Source organism: Scardinius erythrophthalmus, assembly GCF_964197995.2.
Source record: "Scardinius erythrophthalmus genome assembly, chromosome: 1".
Lineage (NCBI taxonomy): Eukaryota > Metazoa > Chordata > Actinopteri > Cypriniformes > Leuciscidae > Scardinius > Scardinius erythrophthalmus.
The window spans coordinates 24,152,832-24,169,744 of record NC_138221.1 but is presented as its reverse complement, the minus strand read 5'-3'; the positions used below and the strand labels follow the sequence as shown (position 1 = coordinate 24,169,744).

General features: G+C 38.4%; 1 pseudogene across 1 annotated transcript; it reads right to left on the bottom strand.

Annotated features, from left to right (window-relative positions):
- Positions 1-491: 491 nt before the first annotated feature.
- Positions 492-12,082, bottom strand: LOC308695380 (alpha-2-macroglobulin-like protein 1; annotated as a pseudogene). The gene is made up of 32 exons: positions 11,905-12,082; positions 11,141-11,321; positions 10,924-11,080; positions 10,752-10,804; positions 10,600-10,620; positions 10,325-10,489; positions 10,137-10,248; positions 9,978-10,092; positions 9,689-9,809; positions 9,484-9,593; positions 8,912-9,139; positions 8,620-8,832; positions 8,392-8,541; positions 8,020-8,169; positions 7,858-7,933; positions 3,766-3,910; positions 3,460-3,685; positions 3,259-3,382; positions 3,064-3,185; positions 2,934-2,985; positions 2,754-2,837; positions 2,491-2,667; positions 2,309-2,384; positions 2,067-2,223; positions 1,918-1,992; positions 1,656-1,818; positions 1,403-1,581; positions 1,203-1,324; positions 1,018-1,099; positions 849-932; positions 668-773; positions 492-587 (listed from the first exon to the last, which is right to left on the bottom strand). The product of its transcript is annotated as an alpha-2-macroglobulin-like protein 1 (transcript).
- Positions 12,083-16,913: the final 4,831 nt, after the last annotated feature.

Sequence of the window (16,913 nt, the reverse complement as noted above, 5' to 3'; positions counted from 1 at the left end):
TTTTAAACCGTTTGATTTAAAACTCTGATATCATGTTTTGTGTACCTGTTATGTGTGAATATCCCCAAACTATCTGAGAGTGCAATCTGGGTTATGCATTGTAATTTTTCATTTAAAAGAAAACATGTATTAAAGAAAATGATTGATAAACATGTATTTGGAATGAATATGTACTTTGTGTCTTGTTCATTAGATTTATTTTCATGTAAAAGCAACAGAACTTAAATGACATCCAGTTTTTTAGCAACACTGTGCACGAGCGTGAATCCTGCGATATCCATCTTTGCTCTCACAGGTGTCAGATCCACGGTGGGAAGAGAATGGTCCGGCTTGCCTGCGCTTTTTTCACTCCTCTCACTGCAGCCACCTACTCACATACATTTCAGGCGAGGCAAGGCGCATCTCAAATAAGCCTATAGATGTTGATATTAAGGACAGATCAAGGAAAGTGCAGTGCAAAAGTGCAGTTAGGAACAAGAGGCAGCAGAACTGGTTGTATAGTGGTTTTATTCAAGTCACATGTCCTACAGCCAGTACTGAATCAAATCAGGGACAGGAAGATGTGTAGGTGGTCTCAAACGAATTACCTGAAACAGGAACAGCAAATGACCTGATCATTTAACAGTGAATTCAGCCAGAGCAAAGCATGATTAGGATGAAAGCGTACTTGGCTGATAGTAGTCATAAACATTGATGACTGCTGGCTTGAGATTTTCCACTTTAAGAACCTGTTTCAGCTGCAGAGTGTAACTCATGGGGACACCTTTGGGAACCTACAAGACAGAAAGGATGAACAACAGCAAATACACAGCACTCAAGATGGCAGCTAGTAATATACCCAGTCTCACCTCTTTCAGATACACTAGGACATGATCATCTTCAGCATCAACCCGCTCCACTAATGGGGCAAACGATTGGGGTGAAGAACCAAGCTAAGGGGAAGACCATAATTTACACAATTACAATTGAAGGAGCTTCAAGCATCTTGGGACTTTATAAATAATCTTAAATACAAACCAGTGACGTATCTGCCGTGAAGCCTGACAGGAGCTTAATGTCCACTAGAACCATGTTTGTGCTTGATTTCACACCATTGTATCTGAAAAAGTGAAAAAGAGGTTTAGTCAACAAGATCAAGAACACAGCTTCCTTTTTGTAAGTCATAAACATCAGTTGGTTTCAGGACACAAAGCTGTTCTTACTTCACAGTGAACTTCAACATGAGATTGGCTCCAAGTGGTTGGCAGTCTCCAGTCACCTGCGCTTCAACCCTCAGCGCCATGGAGACTTTAACGGGTGTTGGGATGTTGTAGAAACACGCAACCTACAGTAGGAGTTGAAAAACAAAAACACATTTAGATTTGACTGTGCACAACAATAGATAGAGGATAAAGATACAGACCTGCACAGACACACAAGAGGATCCTGATGCTTTAACACTAAATTTGCCTGGAACGTTCTTCAGCGACTTCTCCTGATACAGCAGCCTGTTGTCCCGATTCACTTTGAAGCTATAAGAGTCTCCTACTACTGAGGACAGAGTATCACCAGATGTCGTCTGAGACCAATGGACCTTAGTGCCTTAGGATGAGTTGGAGGGGAGAAAGATGACAAAGAACCTGATGAACAAACATCAAGAGGCTGGTAAATCTTACCTTCAGAAATAGCAAGGTTGTTCAAGGTTGTTAAAAGCTGTGATCGAGAGGTGGTCTCTCCAGCCAGACTGAAGGTGTAGGCCAGCAGAGCCGTGGCATAAGTGTTTCCAAGGTTCCCAACGACAGGCCTCAAGCATGACAGACCGTTGGTAATGACAGTATCCTATATAAAAAAAAAAAAATAAAAAAAAAAAGCATATCAGTCAGCCAGAACAGGAAGGCCATCTGCAAGGAGCTCATACAACTACCGGATTGGTTTTACCGTGGTGGGGACACCTAGTTCAAGCAGCGATGCAACAATGTAGGCAGTCATGGTCACACTGTCACCAACTCCACCCTTAAAAAAAAATATATATATTTTTTTATAAGAACAGTCCATTGTTCCAGTGCATTAAGAAACATGTATTGCACCTTCATGTCACTATCGTGCAGAGTTCCCTGCTGCACAAAACAGCCGTCTGAACCCTGCTTGCTGATCAACCAATCCTTTGCACTCTGCAGGACATTTGGATCAATGAAGACAAATTGCCTCGCTAGACCAAAAGACCTCATGACAAAGGCGGTCAACCTGGTCGTGAAAAAGGATGACAAACTAAACTTAAACTTTGTACCACAACAGATTATACACAACAGCAGAACAGTGTGAAACTCACCATGTATTTGATTCATCATAACCAAATGTACTGTATGATTCATCGTTGTGTCTGTAGTTCAGTTCTCTTTGGTATCCTGATTGGATCATACAGCACATGTAAGTGATAGTACAATGGGAAGAGCAGGACAAAGCTTCATTGGAATTTAGTCTCCTACATAAATTTGATTTGGTCATCCATACCGCTCTGAAGAAAGCCTGTGGCAGTCTCTCGGATGGCTGCAGTGAGTTGCCCCGTGACCTTCAGGTATAGCAGGATGTAAATATTGGGAGCAAGAACAATCATATTCTGTTCTCCACAGCCAAAAGGCATCCGTAATAACCCATCTAGATTCTTCAGCGCACGACCCATTATGTCCCCTACAAGAGGTCAAGCATACAACCCAAATCAGAAACAGTTATTCTACCAAACTTCATGTCAGTTTCTACTGAATGAAATGTAGTACCAAGGACTGAAACTGAGCATCTGGCTGATCCTTGAACCATGTTTGTTGGAAATCCCAGAGTCACGTCTTCAGAAAGAACGTTTCCTGCAGACCAAACAGAACGGCTCAGTATTTGAGAGCTAGGCTAATGTTTGGCTATACAGGGAGAACGTATTTGGGAAACATTGAGTGCAAACAAACCCTTTGGACACAGTAACCAACTCTGGGTGTTTGTCCTTTCAACTCCTTCAGGCTATAAAAGCAATAAGACACCACATCAGTAGCAGCATGGGCTCCATGACCAGACTCCAGAAGGCTAGTTAACACTCACCAGGACATGTAGACTTCGAGTGACTACGTCAATGCGTCCCCTCGTCGGCACAGTCACGACTTCAGTGCCACATCGAGACCGGGATGCTTCAGCTGAAGCACTGACGGTCACATTGACAGTTCCTGCGGTGACAGACAGGAAGTGAGCAACACCCTTAATATACACTTAAATTAGAGATAATACTAAATTAGAGACCAAGAACAGAAGCTGAGAGAACCCATTTGAAGGTTCTTCTCCCATTGGCACAAAGACAAGATGAATACAGATCAGTATATGGCTTAAGAGTGAAGGCCGTGGATGAAGCTGGCGTTACTTTAACCTGCCAATGAAACTGAGCACATGAAGCAAAGACACGACCTTCATACAGATGAATTATAAAAGAAAACCATGGCGGACCATGATGCACTTGGACAGATAGCTGAAGACTGTGGCCTTCAGCTCAAAAGACTCCCCACGGACGATGGAGTACGGCAGGGAGAGCTCCAGGAAGAAGGGCTGGAAGACCGTCAGCAGAGCAGGAGGAGCCAGACCGAAACCTTTGGAGGACAGGCAGAACGCCTCAGTCTCCCATGTGGTGATGGTGTCAGGAACAGTGAGAGGAACTCGTGTGGATCCAGTGTTTCTGAAAGACAAGAGAAAAATCAGGGGAACAGTGAGAGAACTAGGCAAGTGGCTTTAGAAGGAACAAGATGCTTCACTAACCCCACTTGAACAAGCTGCCAAAGCCATGTTTCTGGAAAGTAAGTCCTGACAGTCACTTTAAAAGAGGAAGTGTCACGTCTAGCACTTTCTGCTGCTGGAAGAGCCATTTCAGCAGGAAGAGCCACTCCTATAGGAAGAGCCACTCCTACAGGACCAAATTCATTGAAAGACAAGCAATTTTACACCAAACTGTCTTAGTATCTGCAGAATAAACAGTTCATAACTGCCCCTCTTATTGCATTTAAGGAAATGATTAAAACGCCCAACACCACACAATTTGCTGATCCACAAGGAGTACCCTTACAAAAAAAAGGGTTTCACTATTTTGAGGGTCCCTTTAAACACATTCTGCTGACTAAGTAACGTTGCACCTACATGTCTACTAACTCTCATTAGAGTGTTAGTTAAATTTTAATAGACTGGTAGGGTTAGGGTTAGATCAAGTTGACATGTAGTTGCAAAATTACATTGTCAGTAGATTGTCTGTTGGAGGACCATCACAAAGTGTCTGCAGATATTAAAAGGTACTATGTAACTTTTGCTTAAAAAAAAAAAAAAACTAATATATTTTTATATATATATATATATATATATATATATATATATATATATATATATATATATATATATATATATATATATATATATATATATATATATATATATATATATATATATATATATATATATATATATATATATAGTTTTAGTTGTGTACTTACATTATCCCGACTGTTTCCAACAACTTTCAAAACAGAAGAAATTTGTAATTTAATTCAAAGGCACGTTTCTTTATTTCTGTTTTGTCACCGTCAATGGCGTCATATCCGCATTTTCCCTGGTTTCTGCTTGTACTGCCCGGTACTGCCATAGCAACCAGAGCCATCTCTAATAACCACAAACGTGGACAACTGTGTAGTTCGCAATGTCTATTTGCACGCTGTTGTCGTTTCGTTCAAACATTAGACCATGGCAAGCAGACTTTGGATAAAAAAAAAAAACTAAAACGAGAATCAATATCAGCGCGGTGTTTGAGATGCCTAGAGCTCCACGTCCGAGACTTCGACCGCTCCTACATGTACTTTATTTAACAGGTGAGCACATTTACATAAAACTAATCAACGTAATACAGTACAACGATAAAATGTTAGAATATGATCTATGTTATTCTAATGTTGATCTAGCTTACTGCTAGTCTCATACAGACAAACGAACACATACATTTCAACACATTTAAATGCAGTTTAGTGTGATAGTGTGATGTTAGACCAAGTGAAACAACGCTGTGTTACCTCAAGTTTAATTTGTCTAATAAACTGACCTGCGAGTTGTAATTTTGCACTTGCGTGTATAGTTCGGTAGAATGAAATATCCTTGTCCACATTCCTTTTATATCCGCGGGACTCGCTGATACAGTAGCTGTCTCTTAGCAATCCCAGCCTGCTTCATATCACAGTCATGATAAAAACAGATGCATTTACTCATCCATAAACATTATTAGATCAGTCGGCTTGACGTTGACAAGATCCATAATTCTTAGCAAAATGTTGCGTCACCTAACTACGCCTTTGTTATTGTAAGTGGTTAGCGTCCCCTGGCGGTGAAAAAAATAAATTGCATACTGTACATTTAAGCAGACAGTCTACTTATACTCCAATGAAAGTTAGTTGACATAGTTGCAGTTACTTATAGTCAACAGCATGTTCAAAAGGGACCATCAAATAAAGTGTTGCCAAAAAAAAAAAAAGTTTATTCAAGTGTTTTATTAGTATACTTTTAACTATATATAAAAAAAAAAAAAAAAAAAACACACCTTTGTCTACTTTTTATGTACCTCAAATACACTCAGAAACACACTTCAAATTGCACTTAAGGGATACTACACTTTTTTTGAAAATGGGCTCATTTTACAATTCCCCCATAGTTAAACAGCCGATCTCTGGGTCTGGCGGTACCACTTTAAGCATAGCTTAGCATAGATCATTGAATCGGACAAGACCATTAGCATCTCTGAAAAAAAATGACCAAAGAGTTTCAATATTTAAGAAACTTTTCTGCCGTACCATGGATGCAGCAGGCGTAATGATATGACGCAGCGCCTGAAAATAGGCTACCGAGCTGGGGACTATTATCAGACACTGCGTCATATCATTATGCCTGCTTGACCCATGGTACGGCAGAAAAGTTTCTTGATTATTACGCAGGAACGAGTATAGTTCCTTGCCACATCAGCCTAGAAAAATCGCAACTTTACATTTTCCGTCGGTCTTAGTACACGATGTAAGAGTCAAGTTTTAAATAGGAAAAATAGAAACTTTGGTCATTTTGAGAGAGATGCTAATGGTCTCGTCCGATTCAATGATCTATGCTAAGCTATGCTAAAAGTGGTACCGCCAGACCCGGAGTTTGGCTGAATAGATTCGAAAACGGTAAAACTCAACTGTTTAACTCTGGGGGAGTTGTAAAATGAGCCTATTTCCAAAAAAAGTGGAGTATCCCTTTAAGTATACTTGACTTATACTGACAGAAAAGTCTAAGTATATCTCGATCAACAAGTATAGGCCAAATATACTTAAAGTATAATTAAGTATTCTAAGTATTTCAGGCTTGTACTTGTTTACTATTTTGATTGAGTAGCTTAAACATATTACACGGTCTTACAAACTAACATGTGCATGTTTATATAGTATCAAGCTTTTGGGTAGAATAGGTTAGAGTAAATAAAGTATGGACCTGAACCTGATCTTGTACACGGAGAAACTTGTTTTTTGTAAGGGTTATCACCAAGTCTTCTATTAGTATACTTTAACTAAAAATAAGCATACTTTGTCTACATTTTAAATACACTTCTCAAATATGCTTCATTACATGTGTACTTGACTTATACTGAGAGAAAAGTCCAAGTATTTGGCCTGTACTTGTATATTTCGATCAAAGATGGAGTACAAAAGTATAATTAAGTATTCTAGTTGTTTTAACTCTTGATCAAGTAGCCTATTAAATATACTTTTACATAGCTTTTCATATACAGTCTTATGAAACTTACATTGTTTGAAAATATTGAATAAATTGATAAAAAAAAGTTTCTAATTCTGTGTATCTGATTTTTTGTGTAGGCTAGTCCACTGGTAGCGTATATGAATTAACTTGATTCTACTTTACTCTTTCCCCATCATGACTTCCAGCTATCCATGTTTTCACTGTTATATGGTAGGGGGCGCTATGGCATCTAGTACAGAATCTCTGGATCAAAACATTGAAGCTGAAACAAGTGCTAGAAGATTGCTCACGCAAACGTAAAAATGTGATCAAAAAGCATTTAAATCAAATGCTTAATATTACCAAAGGAAAAGCATAACCCATGAAGAGAAAGCAACTGAAACTTTTGGGGTGTTGGACTCCAACTGTGTTTTGATCATCGTTCTGAACCTGATTAAGGCGCAGTCTAGGCAAAAATGAGATTCTCAACTGTTTAAAAATGTTGCTTTTATGAAACTTACCAACATTCAAGTGTTGATTAAAAAGGGGATGCGTAAACCTAATAAAATGTTTAAAATTAAAGTACAGTTAAAGGTATTTTTCAAGTATTAAAAAAGAAAGTGGTATAGGCCTACTGGAAGTGCAAAAAAACAAACAAATAGTAAACTAAAAGTATAATTTTAAGTTCACTTAGAGAAAACTTGCAGTATAAAACTACTAAACTAGTTTACCGAGTATAATTCAAAGTGTACTTTGATAAACTAAAAAATTGCTACATGTATTAAAATGGTAAACTACTAGTATACCCATAAGTTCACTTGCAGTACAAATGAGAAACGCAATTATGAACTAGATGTGCACTTACAGTTTACTACTGTTACACTTAAACATACTTTATATTCTAAAAGTGGGCCAATTTAGTCCCAAGCGGTATTAAAAATAGTACACTTACAAGTTTACTACTAGTACATATTGATAGTATATGCATACTTAAATACACTTGAACATCACTTAAGTACACTTTTTCATAAGGGTAACCTCACAAACCTGAATGCAAGTTCACCAAGTCATGCAGAATTTTTCACTGAAAGAATGGCCTCTGCATGGACCTACCATCTGGAAATCTGGGATACAGCGCACATGGAGGGGCTTGTACAGCGAGATTTGTTGCAATCTTCATTCCCAGGCTCTGTCAGAGAGACAAGTTAAAACAAGACAGATTTAAAGTCAATGACTCAGTTTGTGACCATGTAGTCACAAAATACGGTTTTCTACCTTGAAGGTTGTGTAGGCTTGATTTGTAGGAGAAGGGTAGGCAAGATCTATATCAAAAGCTAGACGTGGTTGAAAACCTAGACACTCTGGTTCATCCTGAACGCTGTTTGGGTAACCTGATAGTGATCGCACCGGGAGCAAGTCAAACACCTAAAACCATGAAAAGGTCACTTTTGAAAAAGGAACAAAATCCATTACTGTTTGGAATGTTATGTCACAGAGAAAATAAAAGTATGTTAAGATGTACACTAAAACTGCTATAATCATAACAATAGGTTTGTTCAATTTCTCTCAGCTTTACTCAAATTCTAAAGCTGAACCTGAATGTCAGTCAAGACCAACAAGAATTTTAAATCAACTGCACATGGATACCATTTTAGCACTCAGACGTCTTCCTGGCTCCAAGATCCAGACACTCTGATCTACAGCACTGATGCCACACAGAGATCCTGCTTGAGCAGAGACAGTCAGAACATTTTCCTCAGCAGGAACGGCCGTAGCAGGAGAGAACTGAAGAGACACCTGGAACAAGAACCAACACGCTGTAGGACAAGTCATAATACCCCACTTGAAGCCAAAAGATGCCAGTGCACATCATACTTTGTTTTGGAGACACGTTTCTGTGTCAAACGATGCACTACCAACAACAACATTCTCACTGGGCAGAACACAGTAGACCAGAATCTGTACAACTGGAGCCATATCGACACTGACAGACAGCTGGAAAGACACAGAGCCGCTCGTGACTGTATTAGAAGCCCTCGCTTTGACCGTCTGAAATCCATGGAGGACGATCAATCCTCTGGACAAGACCTGACAAAAACAAAACAAGTGGGTGCTTAAAACAGGCAAGAGCAATGTTTATTAAAAAAAAAACCTGATATCCACTCACCATATAGATTATGTCAACAGTGTAGTCGCCAGTCTCTCCAACAAAAGAATACTTCACTGTCACTGGAAACACAGCACCACATTTGAGCGGCTGCTCGAGCTTCACTATAGTCAGTTCACTAGATGATGGGTTACTGGAAGCATCAGGTTGGAGAAGCTGAACAACTCTTGTATCTGTAGTGAAGTATGGTGATTTGGAACCATAAACGACCTCTGGAGTCGCACTTGCCTAGGGAAGAACGAATAGAATTGGTTTATTGCGAGAGAAATTGAGTTCTACAGTTGAGATCAGAGTCTACATTTAACAAAACACAAAGAGCAAATCGTAACACCAGATTGAGAGCAGCTTTAGGAAGACTAGCAGTGCTGAGGGAGAATGAGGCCAGTCCGTTCTGGTTTGTGTTCAGATTCTGCAGCAGTTTGTTGGGCCAGCTGTTACTATCCAGGAGATACACCACTTTGTTTGAGATTGGAGTACCATCAAAACGAGACACTGAGATCTTTGGGAATGATCAAGGTTAGGAAAGGGAACCAATGTGAAGGTTTCTGCAACAAGGAATTAATTTTACTTGCCTTTCCTTTAATCGTTGATCCAGGTTCAAAATATTCCGGGATGTCCAAAAACATGACTTTGCCGACTTCAAACGTAATGGACACTGTTGCAGATTTTGACATCAATACATCTGGTGTGGAGAGATGCAATAGAGAGAAAAAAAAAAAAAAGAAGTGAACAAACTTTAAAGCAAGTACCATTGGTTCAGATCAGCCAATAGCTCACCTGTTCCCTCCTCAGTGAAATTCACATTTACAAGAAAAGTATCTTGCATATTATTTTCAAATTTGGTGTTGAAAAACACTGATGTATCGACGGTAAGGGAGGCGCAGCCTGTGGCATTCATCTGGTAGCAGAACAAAGAGGCATATTATTTTCAAATTTGGTGTTGAAAAACACTGATGTATCGACGGTAAGGGAGGCGCAGCCTGTGGCATTCATCTGGTAGCAGAACAAAGAGTCACATTTAAGTCAAGCACAAGAAAAACCCTCCCCTGTAAGGCAGGAGTCAAACCTTTGCAGTTTTAGTCAGGCAACGACAGGTCAACTCAGGAACCACAACGTATGGAAAGGGATCACGGCACACTTCCACCAAGGCTAGACCGGGTACAGGTTGGCCATATGTGTATCTGAGAAACATCCCAAGGAACAAGATCAAGAACTGACCAACCACAAGACAAGATCTGTACGTTTCACTCCCTTGGCACAAGCCTCAACTTTCAGTCCCACATCTGCAACGCTGTATGTCTGTGGTGTGTTTACGGTCACGTCAAACTTGGGCAAAACTAAGCCAGAAATAAAAAACACTGTAAGACCGCAGATCTGTCGTTGAACTGTTGCACATCATTCTCAACAACTTACCGTATTTTTTCACTTCAAAAACATGGGAGATCATTTGGTCACCAATAAAAGCCTTAGTGTGTACATCCCTATCTGAGCCTCTGGGTTTAGCTTGTGAGAAAGCTGCAATATCCACCCCGTTGAGGAAATGTTTGTCCACTGACCAATGCGGTTATTATTATTGTCCTATTAAAACAATGAACAGCTCAGAAAAAAAAAAAAAAAAAAAAAAAAAAAAAAAGTACAGAAAGTGGCAGTGGCTCCGTTCAAAGACTTGGACCAGAACAAATTCTCACCTCCACCACCACCAGATTGTACTGAAAGACAAAGACAGGAATATTAAGCATTTAAAATAGACACTATTACAACAGTCATTGAAGAGACCTGCAAAACTGCACGTAAAAATAACCTGCAATAAATTTGCAATTTGTTCATGGCCAGACCTTACCATCTGATCAAGTGGCACAAATTTGGCATCCATGGTGACAACTCTGAAATTCACTGCAAAGACAGATAAACTCACATTAATTGCATAATGCACTTGAAGACAATCAGAACTTGTAGCGTAATGGACTATCTATACACCTCTTATATTAAACCAAGGGACAATCACAGCTCACCTGTTTGTCCAGGATTGTAGATGGGTTTGTCTGTCTGGATGAAGGTCAAAGGCTGGTAACGTCTGAACATGACTTTCCTCTCTTCAGTCGCTCTGAAGACCTTCCCTTGGACTTCTACCTTCATCGTCTGCACAAATTCTCCATCTACTCGAGGAGCCTGTAAAGAAGCTCAGTTAGCTCAAACCAGACAAAATAAATAAGTCTCATGACAACAGACCTGGAAACTAAAGCATTGGTGAAATGGCTTTGAAGAAACTTGTTGCACAAGTTGAGTCATCCTTTTGTCATCAAGCAGAGAAACTGTCATTGTGAGACTCTCTTGGGGTTTCAGAAGACTTGCACACAATTTGGCAGCAGATCCAGTTTCAATCACTGCAGGGAACGTCACCATGAATAACCTGTGTAAACATCATGAAGTTTAGGTTCAGGGACCAAAGGGAATCAGGTCAGAACATTTACATGTCGGTTGAACATCCATAGAAAGTGGCTGCCACAAGGGTTGCCAAGTCTGTGCATCAAAAAATAGCCAAAGTGGTTATCTCCAAATAGTGGGTTGAAATACCAAACGTGAAAAAAGGAAAAAAAAAAAAAAAAAAAAAAAAAAAAAAAAAAAAAAAAAAAATAGGAAAACCTGACTTAGCAACACTGTGCCATGGTCACAAAATAAGAGCACAATACAGTCATTTTCGTTCAGAAATATATTTGAGGAACAATAACTTCAACAGCACACACACTCCATTCAACAGTGACTTGTATAAAAAAAAAATAAAAAATAAAAAAAAATAAAAAAAAAGTGTTAATGAATAATGTTTGGTGGGTCCCATTCATCCTTTGACCACTAGATGGGAAAAAGTGCAACATGATTAGTGAACTTAACAAATGGTTAGTGCTTTGGTGCTTCATTTTGCCAGCTTTACAACTGCATCATTCAGCACAGATTAGACATTAGGCCACTTTTCACTTCAAAGCCAATGTACTTACGGCCTTTTCTGTCCATCAACAGCAAAGAGGAAAAGGGCTAAAATGAGCCCTTTCCAAACACAAATCTCCCTCACAGCCATGAAGAGCAATCATCCAAGACTAGACAGAAATCAAGAGTCTCTTTCAGAAACCCTGCAGCACTTCTGTTAAGATCCACACTGCTCTACTGCTTAACTCTAAATCAGCTGCACTGATGCCGGCGTTATTTAAACGCTCTTAATAATTCAGAACAGCTTGATTTAGCACTCACAGGCAATCTGGACATCTTTAGGGCGGAGCCCCGGTAATTAATCACAGGGTTGCCAACTCTAGGCTTGTTAGAAATGCACCTTGACTCGCAGTCATCACTATTATCCTGGAATATCTGATCGATAAACGGATGAAGCAGGATTGCGATGGACATGCTGTAAACCATCCCTCCCAGACACGACATTCATGTCTATTCGAACCCACTGCATATTATTTTTATGGATGTTTTGACGAGATTGACTTGTTTTGAAGGATGCATCAGATGTATCCTTCGCTGCCTTAACTCACCCACAATTCTTTGCACACATTCCAATTCCCGAAAATAAACGGATGGAATTAAATTAGTCAGATCTTAAACTCAGCTTAAACTTTAACTCATAATAAACTCAGAGCTTTTCAGTCTGCGTTTATTGTAAAATGTAAGAAAAAAATAATGTTTTCAGACATGAAAGCATGTTATATTTCGTTTTGCCTTAAATTAATCGCTAACTTTTCTGATCTTCCTTTGTGTTCAGCAGAAGAGAGAAACTCATGCAGAAATTTTATAAAGGTACAAATTATATAGTTTTAGGTATAGGACCTATGTTACTTTAATAAAGAGTTTTACTTATTTAGAATAGTGAGAATTACAGCTTTAAGGCAATAAAAAAAAAAAGCGTAGTGGAGCAAAAATCCACAGTTTTAAATGATTGGTTAGATTTAGTTTCTAAAGTGCACTATGGAGAGAATAACATGAAACTGAGCAAAAGTAAACATTTTTCTAAGATATGGCCACCTGTAGAACTAAGAATATTCTATAAAATAAAGGAATACATATTATTAACCCTTTCATGCATTGATTTTGGAAAATATTATTTTTTAAAGATTTGTAACAACTTATTATATTCGTAATGTCTGCTTGACCTATGCTGTCCCTGTTTGGAAGACAAAATGCAAATTTGTCTCGGTGTGTATGTGTAAATTTGCCATTTAATACCGTAATATTTAATTTTGAATGGTTATGTTGATATATTTGTTAAATGTCTTTATCACAATATAAGACAATCCATATCATCTTTGCAAAAATAGATCAGATATGAATCCACTGTTGCAGTTAGGTTTTTGTTGTATAAAAACTTCATTTTACTCAATTTTAGTTTCTAAAATACTAACATTTAGCATAATTTACTGCACATACTAATATTATTTTTTTACCTCAAATGACCCTGTATAAAAGTTTTTCACAGATATGCCTGGGGAATTTGGCACATGCATATCGCTGTCACCTGTCAGGCATCTTGGATTGCTGTCATCAAGCATAGACAGTAAAAGAAATGGACACAGCGACCCCATTGGATTCAACGGAGACAAAGTGAAGTCAATTAGAAACTCTTTATAAAATCTTCCATAATGTGAAAGCAAAATGGCCAGGATCTGTGCATGACTTAAGAATTTTCAGAGATTCACATTTATGCACATTATTTGAAAGTGGTAAGGAAAGTTCCACAATTAAATATCAAGCTCACTTTATTACATACACTTATGCTGATCCTAACAGAACTGCATTTTTCATAGGTGATTATGACATGTTCCTGCAGACAGGTGTTTTATGACCCCATTCCCTGACCCAAACCACTTACAATGCAGCTCTAGCCAGGACAAGGGCACACAATGAAATGAACTTTGGCTAACTAAAGGGAAGATGTCAGTGTCTGAAAAGTCTGAGGGTTGCACACCTGACAGGGCCTGTGTCATTGCTGCATGTGCCATATTACACAACATTGCCCCCCCCCCCCCCACCCACCCACCCCACACACACACACACACACACTTTTCATTAAATGTTTAATAAAATACAAATATGCTTAGTTCCTTGAGTTTTATTTCAATTGTTCTTTGTAAAGAAAACAAGAGATATTAGACACATGCCTCATGCAACAAATAAAAAGGAAAAGTTGGCTATACACTGTCCACCTGTAGGCCTATGTCTCCTCTGTCTGTGCAGACTCTTCTGTAGGCCTTTCTGTAGATGTGGAATCCTGCAACTTATATTGCAGCCATAAAGCATACAAGTATAAATTAAGTAAAGTTATTTATGCACTTGCAGGTAGGCTAGTTCCTCCATATGACAGTTATCTGAGAGGGTTTAATCATGGAAACAAATGGACATTACAAAGTCTTATACTTTCTGTAATGATTCCTGTCTTGTGTTTCCCTCGTCTTGTGTGTACTTTAGTTATTTCCTGTTCTGTCACGTTTTGTAGTCCTTTGTAGTTTTTCTAGTTTATTAGTATCCCCAGGTGTTTTCTCTAGTCACACCCCCCTTGTTATCTTGTTTAGCTGGTTAGTCACTGTATTTATACCCTATGTCTTGGTTCAGTGTTTGTGGGTTCTTGTCATTTGTGATGTTGTTTTAGTTTGGTTGTTCTGTTCCTGTGTCTTGTTCCCTTATCTAAGTCTGTCTTGTTTCAAGTTTATTTATTAAATCTGTTGCTTTTGGATCCTGTTTCCTCCGTTGATTCAACCCTGCATCGTCACACTTTCTTTCCTTTGGAAAGTTAGAAAATGTCCACTTACTGCACATAGATCAGCCACCACTTTCTTGGGAACAGATACAAGTGTTGGTGTATTATGTAAAAGTGCACAAAAGAGGAAAACACAATGTCATTACAATGAACTACACTGGGGAAAAATGTGATCAATAACTCATGGCAAAATATTTTTACATCAACATAAGTTTATCAGTTTTCACTTTCACAAGTCAAAGCAATTCATCATTACTCAAGTTTTAACAGTTGAAATGACTATACGGCCTTAATTTAATGCAGCAAAAATTATTTTACAGTGAAGGCTACTAAGATTTTATTTATTTTTTTCTCAGCCTTTTTCTTGGTTGCTTTTATAAACAGACAACCATGTATTTAACAGTGGCTTTTATAAAAGAGACTATAATATAACAAAAAATTACCATTATGTAGAATATTTTTGTATTTCACTTCTATTTGTTCTCATGTGGTGACTCTGACATTACAATGAACAAAGTAATTATGCAATTATTAAAATACAAATAAGGCTAATAAGGGATAAAAACATCTAACATGGCCACTTCTAACGGATTTAAATTGTCTGCTTTTTGCCAGCCCTCTCTCCTGGCTTTTGCAGACGTTGAGGTGTTCCCTGGCGTTTGATTAAACATTAAAATTCCGAATAAACTTCGACTATTAGTTCTTGCTCTGTTGAGGAGAAAAACTGTGCGCTCTTTGGCCACGCTGAACAGCCAATAGCAGAGTTGCTTATCAATGTTTCTACTATCGATACATATCCCCTTTTAAGCCAGCGCATGAACGCGCAGTTATCTCAGATAACTCAATCCAGCGATTCTAATCATAAACAAGAGTGTTCGAAGAACCCAATTAGCCGGATCATGATTAGCAAGATGATATCATCTTAGATGTGTCATTTGATCTCGGATGTAATAAGCAACGTACGAAGAACGAGCCCCAGGGGCCTGTTTCAATAAGCAGGTTCAAACAACTCCGAGTTAAAACTTGAACTGAGTTGACTTACCCTGAGCTGGGAAACTCTTAAGTTTTTCGGTTACAGAACAGCTGAAATGAGTAAGTTCAATCAACTCTGAGTTGACTGACTCTGAGTTAAGCGCATGCACCACAACTATTCGCTAGTTGCACGTGGCCGCCATTTTGGATTTCGAATCAGCGAGGGTATGCTTAGACACTTCCGGTTTTGCATTATGCCCGGTGTGCAGGCAAACTGATTTGCCTGAACTGAGCGGAAGTAGGAAGTCTGACGTATTCAGGCTAACAAAGCAAGTTTACAGTAACTGCAAAATAGGGGTAAAATATCAAATTAAATATGAGGATTGATATGTACAAAGAATAAGCTAATAAAAAGTAACAAAACAGCCACATGTCCAATAATCTACCTACAACTACTTAGGCTGGATGACAGGATAACTTTAAAGACATTTTTCTCAGTTCTGCACTCTGCATAGTTACTGCCTTTTTGCTTTGTAGGGCAGTAAAAGTTACCTCTTTCAAAAACGGGCTTGACTTACTCTGCTTTATCAGATTTAACATGCCCCCCATTCTGAAACAGAAAACCCAGAGTTTCCCTCATAACATTCTCAGTTTTCACTTAACCTCCTTTCTGAAACAGGCCCCAGATCCTGTTACAAAAGTGACAAGATCCATCATCACACATATTCAAGCATTAAATAGATGGAGGATATGCATATTTTTAAGGACCTCAATTTATTTTTCTACATTAATTAGGTTATTAGGCTAATGCTTTCTGGTTTGTTATTGTAAAACTGGCTACACTGGATATTAGTCTACTGAATGCCTTCATACATTTATAAAAATAAAATTGCCATGGTTGTATTTTTTTTTTTAATCTTCAACAGTCCTTGATTGATAGATGCTTGCAAGCAAAACAGCGGTTTTAAATGCAAAAAAAAAAAAAAAAAAAAACGGTAACTACATTACGACCCGCAAACAACTGCGTAAGTAAACCGAAATTACGGTGTACGTTTCTGTAATTATAGTGTACTTCTGTGTAGGTATAAGGGAACAATGTTAAGTTTTGGGTAATAAAGGGGTAACAAGCAGATATATAACCTGCAAAGAGCTCTGTAAGTAAACCGAAATTACGGTGTACGTTTCTGTAATTATAGTGTACCTCCGTGTAGGTATAAGGGAACAATATGTTAAGTTTTGGGTAATAAAGGGGTACAATCAGATATACAAGCAAATTATTTATAA